A 15,435-nucleotide genomic window follows, 5' to 3' on the forward strand; every position below is an offset into this window, starting at 1 on the left:
TACAAAGATAAAAAAGATACTGCCCTTACCTTTAATGGACTTATAGCCTAGTAAATATCTTGCAAAAGAAAGGTCAAACTCTAGAACCTTCTTAAACAGCTAAAACTCTACTGAATAATGACAAAAATGCCTCATGAGACATAGGAGTTTTTTTTTTTGTTGATTCTTTTCTGCATTTTCAATGACAATTCCATATGGACAACCTACCTGACTTGGAGGAAGAAGAAATAGCTTCTGAGGAGCAGTTATTGATAAATATGACATCCTAAAGGGACAGATGAATGAGTAATTATTGTTGGAGGAAATGATGCTCAGAAGAGACACAGTTTCTTGGCAAACAAAGGTATTTTAGAGGAAGAGATAGAGTCAAATGCTTCTGTCCAACCTCCAACTGTTGGAAAAACAAACACTGAACTGCTGGTTCAACTTCTTCAAGTTAAATGGACCCCTGACTCAGACAGAATTTGGATTCTTATTTGTAATTTTCTTGTTTGAATGAGAGAAAGGGTTATTTTATTTTACCTTAATTTACATTTTTTTTCTAAATGTTAAATTTTATGAAGACATTGCAGAAAGTCTGATATATCAATTGCCCCCTTTACATAGGTTTCCAATTATAAATTTAATTTAAAAATATTAACATTTGAAGATATAGTACTCATATTTGTAAAACCATTACAAAAAAAGATAGGTATATAGAAACACTAACCTGGTACAGATGCTCTAGAAAAGTTCGTTTTAAATATTAGTGAAGAACAAAAGGAATATTAAATGATTATAAAAACATCAAAATTCAAAATTATACCGTAGTAATAAAATAATGTGGGGAGACACAAACATTTGAATACCAAGATTAAACACTTCTCTGTATCAGGAAGGAGACTGAGAAGACCCTCATCTTTTTTTTTCTCACTGATGTCAGCAAGCTATCTTCCTGCTAAATAAATACTTGCTGAGTAGCCATGGCTGTTGTGTTTTATTTTTGCTTTTTTTTTTTTTAGGTTTTTACAAGGCAAATGGGGTTAAGTGGCTTGCTCAAGGCCACACAGCTAGGTAATTATTAAGTGTCTGAGATAAGATTTGAACCCAGGTACTCCTGACTCCAAGGCTGGTACTTTATCCACTATACCACCTAGCTGCCCCTGCTTTTGTTTTTTTAAAGAAAAGAAAAGCCTCTATTTAATTTAATCAAGTACAAAGGACTTTTGACTGGGAAACAGGAGTCCTGAGTTCTGATACTAGCTTTACTGCTAAAGAGCAGTGTGTCCTTAACATTTTCTTTTGTTCTAAGTCAGCACTTTCAAACTGGATGAACCTTAAACTAGGTCAACCTCCTCATTTTACAGATTAGGAAACTGAGACCCAGAGAAGGGAAGTTATATTACTGAGGTCACACAAATCTTTCAATGCCATTCAAGGTAACAATAAAACACTACTACATGCTGGGGGGAATACAAAGAATTTTTTAAAAAATCACATAATCACTTCTTTTAAGTAGTTCATGATTGAATAAAAGGGAAACAAGACACAAATTTATGCAGCTTTCAGGAAAATAAGAAAATGATTTAATGTAGGGATTTAACCTTTTTTGTATGTCATGAACCACCTTGGACATTCTGGTGAAATCAATGTACTCCACAGAATTTTTTTAAGTAACTGAAAAAATGTACACTTTCAGTTATAGATTATAGTGAAAATCAAGATATGATCCCCCCTATCCAAGTTACTGAAATCTATCCATACAACTCCAGGATCAGCAGATAGCAGGTCAAGAAACCCTCATTTAATGGAAAGATGATTGTATTTGGAGAGGGGGTAAATTGTAGTTCTGATGGCTCCACTCCTTATTATTGCCTATTGTATGTGATGTTGGGCAAGTTAAGTTAAATTCTATTTTCATTTCCTTTTCTGCAAAATGGGAGAGTTTGGTTAAATGACCTATGAAGTCCTTTCCAGTTCTAAATTCCCTGATCTCATGAGAATGTACTAGCAGGTCAGGAAAGAACCAGACAAAATATACTAGAAAAATTCAAGCAAGAAAACTCACTTTCAGCTGGAAACAAAGAGTGTTTGTGAGGGATGGGATGAAGATGTGGAAAGACTTCATGGAGAATGTCACCCTGAACAGACTTTGTGGTTGATCGCAGAACCAGGTCTAGGTTCCAGATTTCCTTACCTCTAGTACTGTCTTTCCCATTACTTGACTGCCTCTTTAAAGTTTCTTTTATCTCTCAAATTTCTTTTGAAGAGCACAATAGCATTTTCCCATCTCTTTCTACCTTACCTAGTGCTCCCAGAACAGAGCTGGATACATATCAGATACTCAATAAACTCCGATTGACTGGACTTCTTTAATCCATCAATCAAACATTTATTACGTGTGCCAGACACTGGGGATACAAAAAAGGTACAAAGAAGGTTTACTTGTCATGAACTCTCTTGGCCAATCTGGTAAAGTCCATGGACGCCTTTATAGATATCTGTTGCCTGTGCAGAAGCTGGGTCAAAGAAAGAAGTAGTTAGGATTTCTTAGCAATCTAGTATGGGATGGGTAATTGTTGTTCATCCTTCATTTTCAGAGGACCAATGTGATGAGTGATGACTTGTGTGTGAATTGGATTTAAATGAGACAGAATTGCACAAAATCATCATCCACACTCTCTCTTCCAGTCATCAAGGTCCATTAGTAAGACAAAGTCAAGATGACTGATGATGACCTGGGATGCAGTGGATGACCTTGATGTCTTCAAAGTCTGACCAAACTCTCCACTCCAAAGCACCTGCTTCAGCCACCTTCATAGCCGTTGGAAGAAGGTGTTCTTAACTGCCCATTCTGTTGGGGAAAATCTTCACATGCTTGTGGTAGACAACCCCCTGACTCACTGACAAGTTTGAGGCCTTTCAATTACCTCGGATAACCATAATTTTCTTAGACTAAAAATGAAATTAAAAAGTTAGTTTTATAAACGAAGTTTTATGCTTACCAAAACCCATGGGTGAATGGCATTCTTACAAATATCAACCTGATACAAAAATTCTGGGGGCATTTTATACAGAAAGGACAAAGAATAATAAAAACTGAGTTAAGTAATCAATGAGATTTCACATAGATGACATGGTTTTACAATATGATCCTCTCATATCTTATAATATTTGCTTAAAATTCCTATTGTCAAGAATTCCACTTTGGCTGGAGAGCAAATCTTTTATAAATAGCAATAGAATTGTTCTTTTTCATCCAAGGTGTGTCTGATCTTGAGGTTTGTTGATCAGGTAAAGGAATTTATTGGTGCTATCACTGAGATGACCAGATAGTATGGACCAAGCCAAATCAACATTTAATATGTAGAAGACATTCTTTCTTTACACACTGAAATATATAATTATTAATTAAAGGTTAAGAAGACTAATTTTTGATCAGAAATATTCCAAATTAAAGAATATCAGATTAGACACCTCTAACCTGGTTTAGCCATCATCTCAGAGACTGCTGAGCATGCTATTTCTTGGAATCATAGGTGAGAGTTGGGTGACAGGTGAATACCAAAAGTGAATGAAATGAAAAGGGTACACCAGAGGTGCTAGTGCTCCCTGAACACCCCATACATCCCAGGAATGGGCAGTAGGGTGAGGGTGGAGGAATAAAATGCCTAGCCTTATGGTACTTGGAGGCTTTCAGGAACCAGGAGAAAATGAAGACTTTTAGGAGGGATTTAGGATGGAGGCTGAGGTGATTCTGCCATGTGGAACTGGGCAAATTTACAATAGATAGGCATTTTATCTCCCCTAGATTCAGGAGCTAGAGACATGGAAGAGGCCAGCAGTCAGGTAGGACCTGTTCCCTGCTCCTTCCCCAACTTCCCCCAACCAAAGCCATACATACAACCAAATATCACACCTGTCTTGGAATACTGCTTCTTTCACTTAAAGAAACCTTTCTTTGCCAAGGTGTGTAGGGAGGACTTGGGCTGAAACAATGCAAATACTACCAGTCTCCATTGATGTACTCTTTGTACTGACATTTTTTTGCCTTTCTTTTTTATTCTTTGCTACAAGGAATGGCTCCCTGGGGAGGGGGTGGGAGAGGGATATATTTGGAAATAAGAGTGATCTAAAACAAAAGATATCAACATAAACAAAAATAGCTGGAGAGGAGGCAGGAAGAGGCATACTGGCTAGGGGTTTGAACAAATGAGATCTCTTCTAACACCTCCCCCAAAGTAAAGCACTTCAAAGAATAGTGATCCTTCCTGCCATCTCAAAATTCAAGTCAGAGACCTGGGTTTGAAGTCTAACACTGATTTTTATTAGCTATATGACTGGGGAAGATAACTTTCCCTCCCTTACAATAGAGTTTCTCATCTGTAAAATGGGAATAATAATGACTCTAAATTTTTTATTCTATTTAACAACCTCTGACAAGGGCTTCATTGGTTACAAAAAATAAATAATCTGGGAGGTGGGAGGTGTTTTAGAGGTGTTCTGGTAAATGTTTAACAATCAACCCTAGGGGAGAAATGTAGAGTAGGATACACTTTTAAATTTAATCTGCGATTTTTCCTTGAATTTCTTAACTCTAGAGAATCAGCAAAGCAATAAATCAAGTCTCAATTTACAATTTTGTCAACTTCTGAGGTGTAAATGCTAACACTAAAAATTTAACATTCTGTTGGGAGCTAGTTCAGTTTGCTCCAAAACGTCCCTGGAGGTATTTGTGTGAATGTGACAGTGTGCTGTTATTGTTTTATCATGTAGTTAGCCCCAGTAGCTGGAGTGCTGAGAGAATCAAGAAAATAAAAAGGAGCTGGTGAGCCCAGACATTTCTATCTAACTGTGGTTAAAAAACAAAATATTCCATTTAAAATGCATTTGAATTTATTATTATTGCTCATAAATATGTTATTGAATTTGCCCTTGTGTTGCTTTGAGTCCTTTGCAACTGAGGGCATAATGGAAGCTGCTCAGGAGAGAGGAATCCCTCCTCCTGAAGATCTGAGATCTAGTCCCCCAGGCTAAGGTTCCAGAGCTGGAGGAATGAGCTGGGAGCATAAGCATGAATAACATGCCTCCTAACAGGGGACAGAAAGCATTAGTTCTTCCAAGGACAGCATCATAGTGAATGTGCTCTATCATCATCATGAGCTGAATTTTGGTAAGGGATAGAAAGCATTATATGTTATGTGAAGAAGCATTTGCTGAAACCTTGAATTTGCTGTTGTTGAGCCATTTTTCAGCCTTGTCTTGACTTTTCATAACTCCATTTGGAATTTTCTTGGCAAAGATATTAAGCAGTTTTCTGTTTCCTTTTCCAGCTTATTTTACACATGAAGAAACTGAGGCAAAAAGGGTGAAATGACTTGCCCAGAGTCATACTTCTAGTCAGTGTCTGAGGTCAGAATTGAACTCAGGAAGAAAAGCCTTTCTTCCTGACTTCACTTTTAGGGCCTTATCTGTCTAATGAGTCAGCTAACTGTCTCTCCAAAGTTTGATGCTATTTCAGTATGATTGATTTCCTTTGTAGGCATGAATTTTAAGACAGTGTTCTGTTAGTCATGGCTCATATCTCTAGTCCCTGCTACTGGGGAGGCTAAGAAACGTGGGTCATTTGTTTGTTTTTTGTTTTTAGGTTTTTGCAAGGCAAATGGGGTTAAGTGACTTGTCCAAGGCCACACAGCTAGGTAATTATTAAGTGTCTGAGGCCGGATTTGAACCTAGGTACTCCTGACTCCAGGGCCAGTGCTCTATCTATGCCACCTAGCCGCCCCAAAATGTGGGTCATTTGAACTTAAGAATTATGAGATTCAGGAGAACCAAAACTGAACAAGGGTCCACCCTAAATCTGGTAGCAGAATGGTGAGTTCCTTGAGGGTCGGGAAGTTAGGGACTGGTTGCCTAAGGAAAGGTGAACCAACTTCCCTACTGATCAGCAGTGGCTCAGCTTGTCAAAAACTACTGTCCTTCCAACCTGGAGAAGATAGGAAGACCCCGTTTCAAATAAAAAAAAAAACAAAATGAAATACGATTTTAAAATATTCTGAAAAGAAGAGGTCTATAAGTTCTATTAGACTGTCATAGAGTTCCATGCTATGAAAAATGTTGAGAACATCTGTTCTCTCCAGCTGACAAATGAGGAAACCAAGCCTAGGAGCAGTGAAGGTCACAGAGCTAGTCCTCCAGGATTCTTTCCACTGTGCCACAGGGCAAGTCTCTAATTTTCCCTCAGAGCTGTCAACTTGGCAACACCTCCTTCAAAGTTTGCTGAATTTGGGAGAAATGGAAGGCAGAGTAGGAAGCTGGAATCAGTATTAAAGTTCTCCACTCCCAGGTGTCAGTCATTATCATTAATGCTCCAGGCCACTGAGATTTTAGCGAGAATATGAATACTAGTCCCTCTCAGGTACAGATAGTCTTGTCTGTTGCTGTATGGGGTAGTGCCAAGTATTTGTAGAGATCTGAGGAACCATGGTGGTGTTGAGCACTTTAGGGAGATTAAAAATTGTATCAGTGGAATATAATAGACTGTCCCTATAAAGTTTCATTAAGTGATTCATGTAGCGCAAGGAAAAAGGAATCTGGACTTTCAAGAAAGAAAGCTGGGCAAGGGTGAAGAGCTGGAAACAAGGGAGATGTTCATCAACTAGGGAATGACTTAGTGGTACTTGAATATTCAAGGACTTTTGAAATGACTCTTTATGACTTCTTTTTGCCCATGAAATTGGCAGAATTCAGATTTTTTTTTTAAACTCCAGATCCAGAGTTGATTATGAAGGAAATTTCTCTTTTATATATATCTGACAAATTACTATCCTCTATTCCTGCTCTTTCCCAGGCTCCCACATAGACTCTGATCCATTGCTATTAGAAGAAACTTTAATGATATTTCTCTCCTCTCTCTTACCTAATTATATATAAGGTGTCAAAAGCAGTAATTAAGAGGAAGGGAATCCTGACCTATTCCCCTTCTTTTCCTCTACTTACTTTCATTTTTGTGTTTCCTCAACAACTAAGATTAGAAAATAAGGAGATAGAGGAGAATCATACCTTAGATTTATACTGCCCATTTCCTTCCTTTACCACTACCCTCCCACACACATTCTCTCCCATTAAAATGGTAAACATATTGAGGATAGGTACTGCTTTTTTTTAAACCCTTATATTCTCAATGTTTACGACACTTAACAAATAATTATTGACTGACTTGTTGATTGACACAGATGGGCTTTCCTACAATCCTCCTTCCACTATCTCTGAAGTTACAGCTTTTGCCCTATTAGTTTCATTTCTTCATCTCCCTGAATGTTCTTGTCCAACAGCTTCTTCTCTGACTCCTGAAGCTCCTGTTCTAGGGGACCTGGAGTCCTTCCTAGGGATTGATGCTATAGGAACCTATTCCTAATGCAGAGGAAGGGCATTGCCACTCCAGAAGTCAGGATTGCAGTAGGACCAGAAAAAACTGTCAGTAACCCAAGTGGAATTCATTTTTTCCCACAGTAAGGTCTCTGTTATCATTGGTGCTGTGTGGTATTGGTGATCTCACAATACTGTCCCAGACTATATACCTCATGGTAATATCATGCATGAGTTCAGATGATTGCTCACAGTCAAATAAGGCTGGTCATGGTATGAGATAATACTTGAGTCCCTGGCAGCAGCTTTAATGCTCTAAATGTCAGTGGTTCTCTATATAAACAGACATGACTCTATATAAAGCACACATGTATATACACTTATATGTATATATCTATATATTATATATATGTATGCACACACATATATATACAGAGAAAGAAAGATAAGGAAAATGATATTATATATAATCACACTGATGCTTGGAGCATAAATATCCCTATTTATACCTGTACACACATACATATGTATGTATATGTTTATATCTATGAATATATATGTACACACATATAAATTTATGCATACAAAAACTAAATCAACCTTCCTCTTTTTCCCAGTGTTATTTCTCCTATTACTATGTGTTGATAGATAAAGTCAGTGAATATCTCTCACTCTTTCATTTTGATGGACTGTATGGAGCTAATACAGATAGGTGACAATGGTTGAAAAATTAGATCTAAATAGTAGATATTAATGGATGAATTACAATGTGGAAGGTGGTCTTTGGAGAGTACTAGATGCCTTCAAATTTGCAGATGACACAAAGCTCAGAATAGCCAATAAAACCCAACCAAAGAGTAATACTGGTTGTTCTCTAAACTTAACATTCCATTCCCCATGCCTGTACTACACCTTCTCTAACTCCACCTCTCAGGATATTTATCTTTTGTCAAGACTCAACTTAGGTGCCATATCCTCTATGGAGGCTTTCTTAATACCCATAATTATCTATGTTCTCTACTACCTTAAACTGTCCTAGAGCTCTTTGGTCATTTCCTTGACCCTTTCCCTATGTAATCTGGGCACATCTTGTTATTCTTCCTCTGTGCAACCTTTCTTCTTTATCTTTTGGTTAAATGTAAGATCCTTGAGTCCACGAGTATTTTTGTCTTGGCTTTTTGGAGTTTACTTGTGTAACTTGGCTTTCTAGTCATTCAAGGGGTATTTTGCAGGAGACTCTTCTAATTCATGGAGAGAATTCTTACTTGATCTGGTGTGTACAAGAGGGCCAAAGTTGGTAGAAGAGCTTTGTGAAGAGTTTTATTTTTCTTTGACAGGCACACATAGTTTCAGACTTTTTTGGGGACTGACTAGAAATATGTGGAGAGACACAAAGGCAGACTTTGGAAACTGTAGGAATAGGAAACTAGCTCCTTAACATGTCCCTGATTTCCAGCTTGCCTCTCCAGAAGCTTCTGGAGATTTTCCTAGGGTGAGATCTGACCTGAGAACTCAACTCATTTTCATTTAAAGAATTCATTCATTTTATGTATTTTCTGGTATATTCTAATCTACTAATATAATCTGGACCATTCTAATCTAATTTCTGTTTGCTATAAATGAATTTATTTTCTAGTTGTCATTTGAGGAAACCTACATTTGGTGAGAAAGGTCAAGCCAGCAGGTGTGAGCTTGGGGCAACCTTCCCCTCTTTAATGAATAGCAGCCAGGTAGTGGTTTTATTCTGAATCGTTGTACCATTTCAATAATATTTAAAGGAAGCTATTGAAATGATCCTCACTCAGAAACTGAAGAACAGGAGAGGGGTGGGCCAGATTCTAGAGCTATCTCTCAGTGTCTTCTGAGAGCCTCCTTTAGACAGCTTACATGAACATTCATATTTTACACAGGTATGAAGCTTGTCGTAGGATCTGAAGTAAGATGGAGAAATGTTGCTTAGTAAATTGAAATGCTCAACTGGGAGTCAAGAAGATCTACCTTTATATATTGTCTCTTACACTAGCATTTATTTAACTTCTCTGAGTCTCAGTTTTCCCATCTATAAAATGGGGATAATTATAATGTATTCCACAAGCCATTTAATCCTGGGTAAATAATTTACATTCTAAGTGTCCCTTTAGGCAGCTCTCTAAATCTGTAAGCTGTAAAGTAGGTATGAATCTGCCTTGGCAGAGGGAGTTAACTCCCAAGGGATTTGTACATAAAATCTGATCAAAAAAATAAAACTTAACTAATAAATCCAACCCATTCATTGTCCAGAGGAGGAAACAGAGATCAAGAAAGTGAGGTGATTTGGTTAGGGTAAATCACAGAGCCAGAATTTTTTTTTTAAATATTTATTTATTTATTTATTTGTCTTGAATTTTATAATTTTCCTAAACTCGCTTCCCTCCCCCCACCCCCCACAGAAGGCAGTCTGTTAGTCTTTACATTGTTTCCATGGTATGCATTGATCTAAGCTGAATGTGATGAGAGAGAAATATCCTTAAGGAAGAAAAATAAAGTATAAGAGATAGCAAAATTACCCAATAAGATAACTTTTTTAAAAAATTAAAAGTAATAGTCTTTAGTCTTTGTTTTATCATAGTTTCTAGATCTGTTGGTTTGGTTCTGGTCTCTGAGAAAAAAAGGGTGGGGCAAATTGGGATGGTGATATATGAGGAACAAATTGCAACAGAAGGTATAGATTTCCTTTCTCCTTCAGTCCATTAGCAGGCATTTATTTAGGTGTCTACTTTTGAGAGAGTGTGCTAGTCAGATATAAAGAATGAAATAATCCCTTATCTAGAAAAATTTACATTCTAATGGGGGGGAGGGGAAGAGGCAAAAGGTACATAAAGAATACACATAATAATATACACAAGGTATCTTGGGAGGGAGAGCACTATTTCCTAGAGCTCTTTGGTCAATTCCTTGACTCATTATTCAACCTGTGTTATACTATCTTGTTATTCTTCCTCTGTTTTCACCCTTCCGGAGAAGACTAACAACTTTGAGTCTAAGGACTTTTTTTGTTTTGGCCTTTCTCTCTCCCCTAATTCACTTGTGTAATCTGAGTTTCTAGCCAAGCCTGAGTTATTTTGGATGAGACTCTTCTAGTTCATGGAGAGAATGCTTACTTGACCCGGTTTCTACTTGAAGACCAGAGCTGGAATAAGAGCTTTGGAGAGGAGAGAGCTGTTTTTTTTAACTTTGACAGACACACATAGTTCCAGATTTTTTAAAGGACTGACTACAGACATGTGAAGAGACAGACAGATTTTGGAAACTGTTGACCTATAAGGGAAATTAGTTCCTTATGAGATCTCATCTCATTCTCAACTAATGACTTTATTCATTCTGTCTCTTCTGGAGAAATTAGGAAAGGCTTCATATAGAAGGGGCTTCTTGAGCTGAATTTAAAAGAAGGAAAGATATTTTGTGAGGAAGAGCAAGGGAGGGAAGAATTCCAGGCATGAAGTACAACCAGTGAAAAGTCATAGAGATGTGAGATGGATATTGCATATAAGAAATAAAGAGAAAGTTGGTTTGGCTGGATCAAAGAGTCCAGGGAGGTTGGAAAGATAATCTGGGGCCAGATTGTAAAGGGCTTTGAAAACTTAACAGAAGTGTTTATATTTTATCCTGAGGCAATAAATAAACACTGGAGTTTATTGAGTAGGGAAATGGCATAGTTAGATTTGTGCTAAAGGAAAATCACTTTGATAACTAAGAAGATGCTAGCTGGAATGGGGAAACACTTGAGGCATGGGATATGAACTAGGAGGTTGTTGCAATAATCAATGAGAGAGGAGATAAAGACCCGAGTTAAGGTGGGAGTATGGTTGAGTGGAAAGATCAGATAAGAGGGAAATGATGTAGACAATGAGATTTGGCAATTGATGGGTTCTGTGGTGTAAGGCAGAGTGAAGAGTCAAGATTATGAAACAAGGAGACTGGAAGAATGGTCATTTTTTCTGACAAAAAAAGAAGTTTGAAAGAGGGATGAGTTTTGAGGAAAAGAATGAGCTAAGTTTTTTTGGAAAAGATGGGTTATCTTAGGGTGGTCTCTGGGATATATGGTTTTAAATGTCCAATAGGCAGTGATGAAATAGAGTTTGGAGCTCAAGGTATGACAGGGTTAAATATCTGAGCATTTATTAAAGACTTACTATATCCATATAATACTTTACAAATATTATTTCATTTTATCCTCCCAACAACCCTAGGAAGTAGGACTTATGATCATCCCCACTCTACAGATGAGCAAGCTGAGGAAGACAGGCCAAATGCCTTGCCCAGAGTCACACTGCTAGGAAGTATCTGAGGTTGGATTTGAATTCAGGTCTTCCTGACTCCAGCTCCAGCATGCTATCCACTGAGCCACTTGGCTACTCTTATTAAATAGTTAAATAAAAGTATAAAATAGAAAGAGGATTCTCCTTGGCACCAGAAGACCAGAATTGAAAACCTGGTTTGGTCACTTGCTACCTGCATAACTCTGGTCAAGTCATTTGATCTCTCTGGATCTCAGCTTCCTCATCTATAAAATTAGGGGGTTGGACTACAATCCTTCAAATTTCCTTCCAACTCTAAGTCTGAGATCTTATCATTGTGAAAAGAAAAGTGACTTCCTTATTATTATTCTGTAATAAATCATGAGTGGCCAGACTTTAGAAAAACCTGGAAAAGCTTGCATTGAATTGAGGCTAAAAGTGAGCAGAACTGAGACAACATTGTAGACATTAACGGCAACATTGTGAGATGGATCAACTATTCTGGACAAAGCTCTTTTCAACAGTTCAATGATCAAAGATAACTCTGAGAGAACCTATTATGGAAAATGGTATCTACAAACAAAAACAAAAACAAAAAACAGCCTTTTGAGTTTGAATGCAGAACAAAACATACTGTGTTTATTTTTTAAAACTTCTTTTATGTTTTTTTCTTTCTTTCTCATGGTTTTTCCCCCTTAATTGTAATTCCTCTTTTACAAGATGACTAATATGGAAATAATTTAAACAAAATTGTACATGTACAACTTTTACCAGATTGTTTGCTGCTGTGGGAAGAGGGGAGAGAAAGGAAGGTGGTAGAAGATATGGAACTCATAAACTTGAAAATGGACGAATGTTGAAGCTACCTTTGCATGTAATTGGAACAAAAATAAAATAAAAATTAGAAGGAAAAAAGAGAGAGAAGTAGTCTCTTGCTGACTTGCCAGCAGTGCCCCTTTACCTCAATCCCCGGACAAACTTTTATTTGCAAAGGTTTGAAATCTTTCCTTTCATAGGATCACAGAATATTTAAGCTGGAAGAAACATTGGGGTCATCTATTTCAGCTCTCCTTCCTTTACCCAGTTCATAACCTAATTTACTCAATAGCTTTAAATATTTCTCCTTATGGCTCTTACTTCATATTTGTCTTATGCATGTTTTTTCCTCAACCAGATTATAAACACCTTGAGGGTAGAGATTGTGCCTTCTCTATCCCCCATGGTTCTCAATTCTGTAGGGAACTAGCTTTATATCTCCTGTAGTACATGGCATAGTATTCTTCTCATTTCAGAATTTCAGGGATGAAAGGGACCTCATAGCCATTACTTCCAATATGCATCAATAAGAATCCCTTCTACCACATATGGGATAACTTATGTGACACTGAAGATAGAGCACTAGGTCTAAAATCAGGAAGACCTGAGTTCAAATTTGACCTCAAATTATGTGACCCTGTACTCCAATATCTTTGCCAAGAAATCCCCAAATGGGTTCATGAAGAGTCATACAGAACTGAAAATGATTGAACAACACTTGCTAACTCTGTGACCCTGGGAAATCACTTAAAGTCTATTCATCTTAGTTTTCTTATTTGTAAAGTAGGGATTACAATAGCACCGACCTCTCAGGGTTCTTACGAGGAATGAATTAGATAATATTGTTGTTGTTTAGTCATTTTCAGTTGTATCCAAATTGTTATACCCCCTTTGGGGTTTTCTTCACAAAGATAGTGGAATGATTTTGTCATTTCCTTCTCCAGTTCATTTTACACTGAGGCAAACAGAGGCAAGCTTGGTGAAGTGACATACCCAGGGTCACACAGCTTATAAATCTCTGAGGCCACTGTTTTATCCATTGCATAACCTTAAGGTGCCCCTCTGGCACATAGTAGTCATTATATAAATGATATCATTGTTATTATTATTTTTATTACCCAATAGTGTAGCTCATTTCACTTTTGGATAGATGTAAATGTTAAGAATTGTTCCCCAAGAACAAGCTTAAATTAGCCTCTTTGTAACTTTTACAATTTGCTTCTAGCTCTGCTCTCTGGAGTTAAGAAGTACCAAACTCTTGGCTCTTATTTTTGAAAGCTTCTCAAATACTGGTAGACAGCTATCACTTCCTGAGTCTATATTCCCTCCTCCTTCACACTAAACCATCCTAATTCCTTCCACTGATTATCACAGAACAAGGGCTTAAAGAACTACATTTTGATTATACTCTCCATGCTAAGGCCCCTGAATAATTGCTTAGATTTCTCCGGCATATTGAGGTTTGCCAAACACTTCCCTTGTTGCAGTATCATGTGGGAAATAGTGTAAATGAGTATATTTTACTTATAAGGAAATTGAGACACAAGAGATGAAGTCAATCAACAAGAATTTATTAAACGTATACTATGTGGCAACCACTATGCTAAGGATTAAGGATAAAGAGTTGAAAGAGCCTCTGCTTTCAAGGAGCCCACATGGGTGATGTCTTTTTGACAGGGGGTAAATTGGATTGAAGTGAGACAAATTTGCATGAAGTCATCAACCTCACTCTCTCTTTCAAAGTTATTATGAGCTAGTGACAAGTTCAGTGGACAAGTTATCTTACCTTGACAAGGTCCTTTTCAAAGAGGTACACATGGCTAATGAGGTTAACCTGCCCATGGCTAGAGCTAGCTCAATATTTGGGAGGCTCTGAAAGAAAGTATGGGAAAGAAGAGGTATTAGACTGACGACCAAACTGAAGGTCTACAGAGCCATTGTGTTGACCTCATTGCTGTATGCCTGTAAAACCTGGAGTCTACCAGCGCCATGTCAGGAAACTGAACTGCTTCCATTTAAATTGTCTTAGGAAGATTCTGAAGATCACCTGGCAGGAGAAGATGCTAGGCATTGAGGCCTTTCTCGAGCTAGACTGCCTGGCATTCCAACATCACTACAGAGAGTGTAACTACAATGGGCTGGTCATATTAGAATGCCAGACATACACTTGCCCAAAAGACTATTCTATGGAGAACTCACACAGGGCAAGGGTTCACATGGGAGTCAGAAGAAGTGATACTGAGACACCCTGAAGGTCTCTCTTGAGAACTTTAGAATTGATTGTATGACATGGGAGACAACTGGCACAGGACTGTCTAGCATGGTGTACCCTCATAAGTGAGGATGTTGCACTCTGTGAGGAAGGCAGAATTGAAGCAGCTCAAAGGAAATATATATAAATTTAGAGTAAGCACCCCAAGTATTTATATGGACTATTGTGCCCAACCTAACGTAGTGCATTCCAAGCTCATATTGGTCTGATCGGCCACAGTTGGACACACTGTGATTTGTCTCAAACAGTGATATTGTTTTGGTCTTCTTCGATAATGAAGGACAAGAACCAAGAACCAGTCAAACGGAGAAGACAACAAGAGAAGAACTATGTACAAATAAGATATATACAGGATAATCTGGGAATAATCAACAGAGAAGGCATTCAGATTTAAGAGGGCATCTTCTAGAAGGCAGGACTTTATTGGAATCTTGAATGGGGAAGCCAGAGATAAAGAGGAAAAGTGTTCCAGGCATTGGGGACAGTCAGTGAAAAAGTTTAGAGATCCAGTGTCACTGGATCTCAGAGTATTATGGGGGGAGTCAGGTAAAAGATTAGAAGATAGAAAGAGGCCAAGTATATGAAATTCTTCTACAGCTTTATAGCTAGTAAATGTTGGAGTCAGGATTTGAGTCCAGGTCTCTTGGGACTTTGTTCTTTCTATTAATCCATATTTGATCTGAGTTAATGTTTTTTAATCCCCTTCTGTTATTTTGGATGAAT

Source organism: Macrotis lagotis, chromosome X (assembly GCF_037893015.1).
Source record: "Macrotis lagotis isolate mMagLag1 chromosome X, bilby.v1.9.chrom.fasta, whole genome shotgun sequence".
In the NCBI taxonomy this organism is placed as follows: Eukaryota; Metazoa; Chordata; class Mammalia; order Peramelemorphia; family Peramelidae; genus Macrotis; species Macrotis lagotis.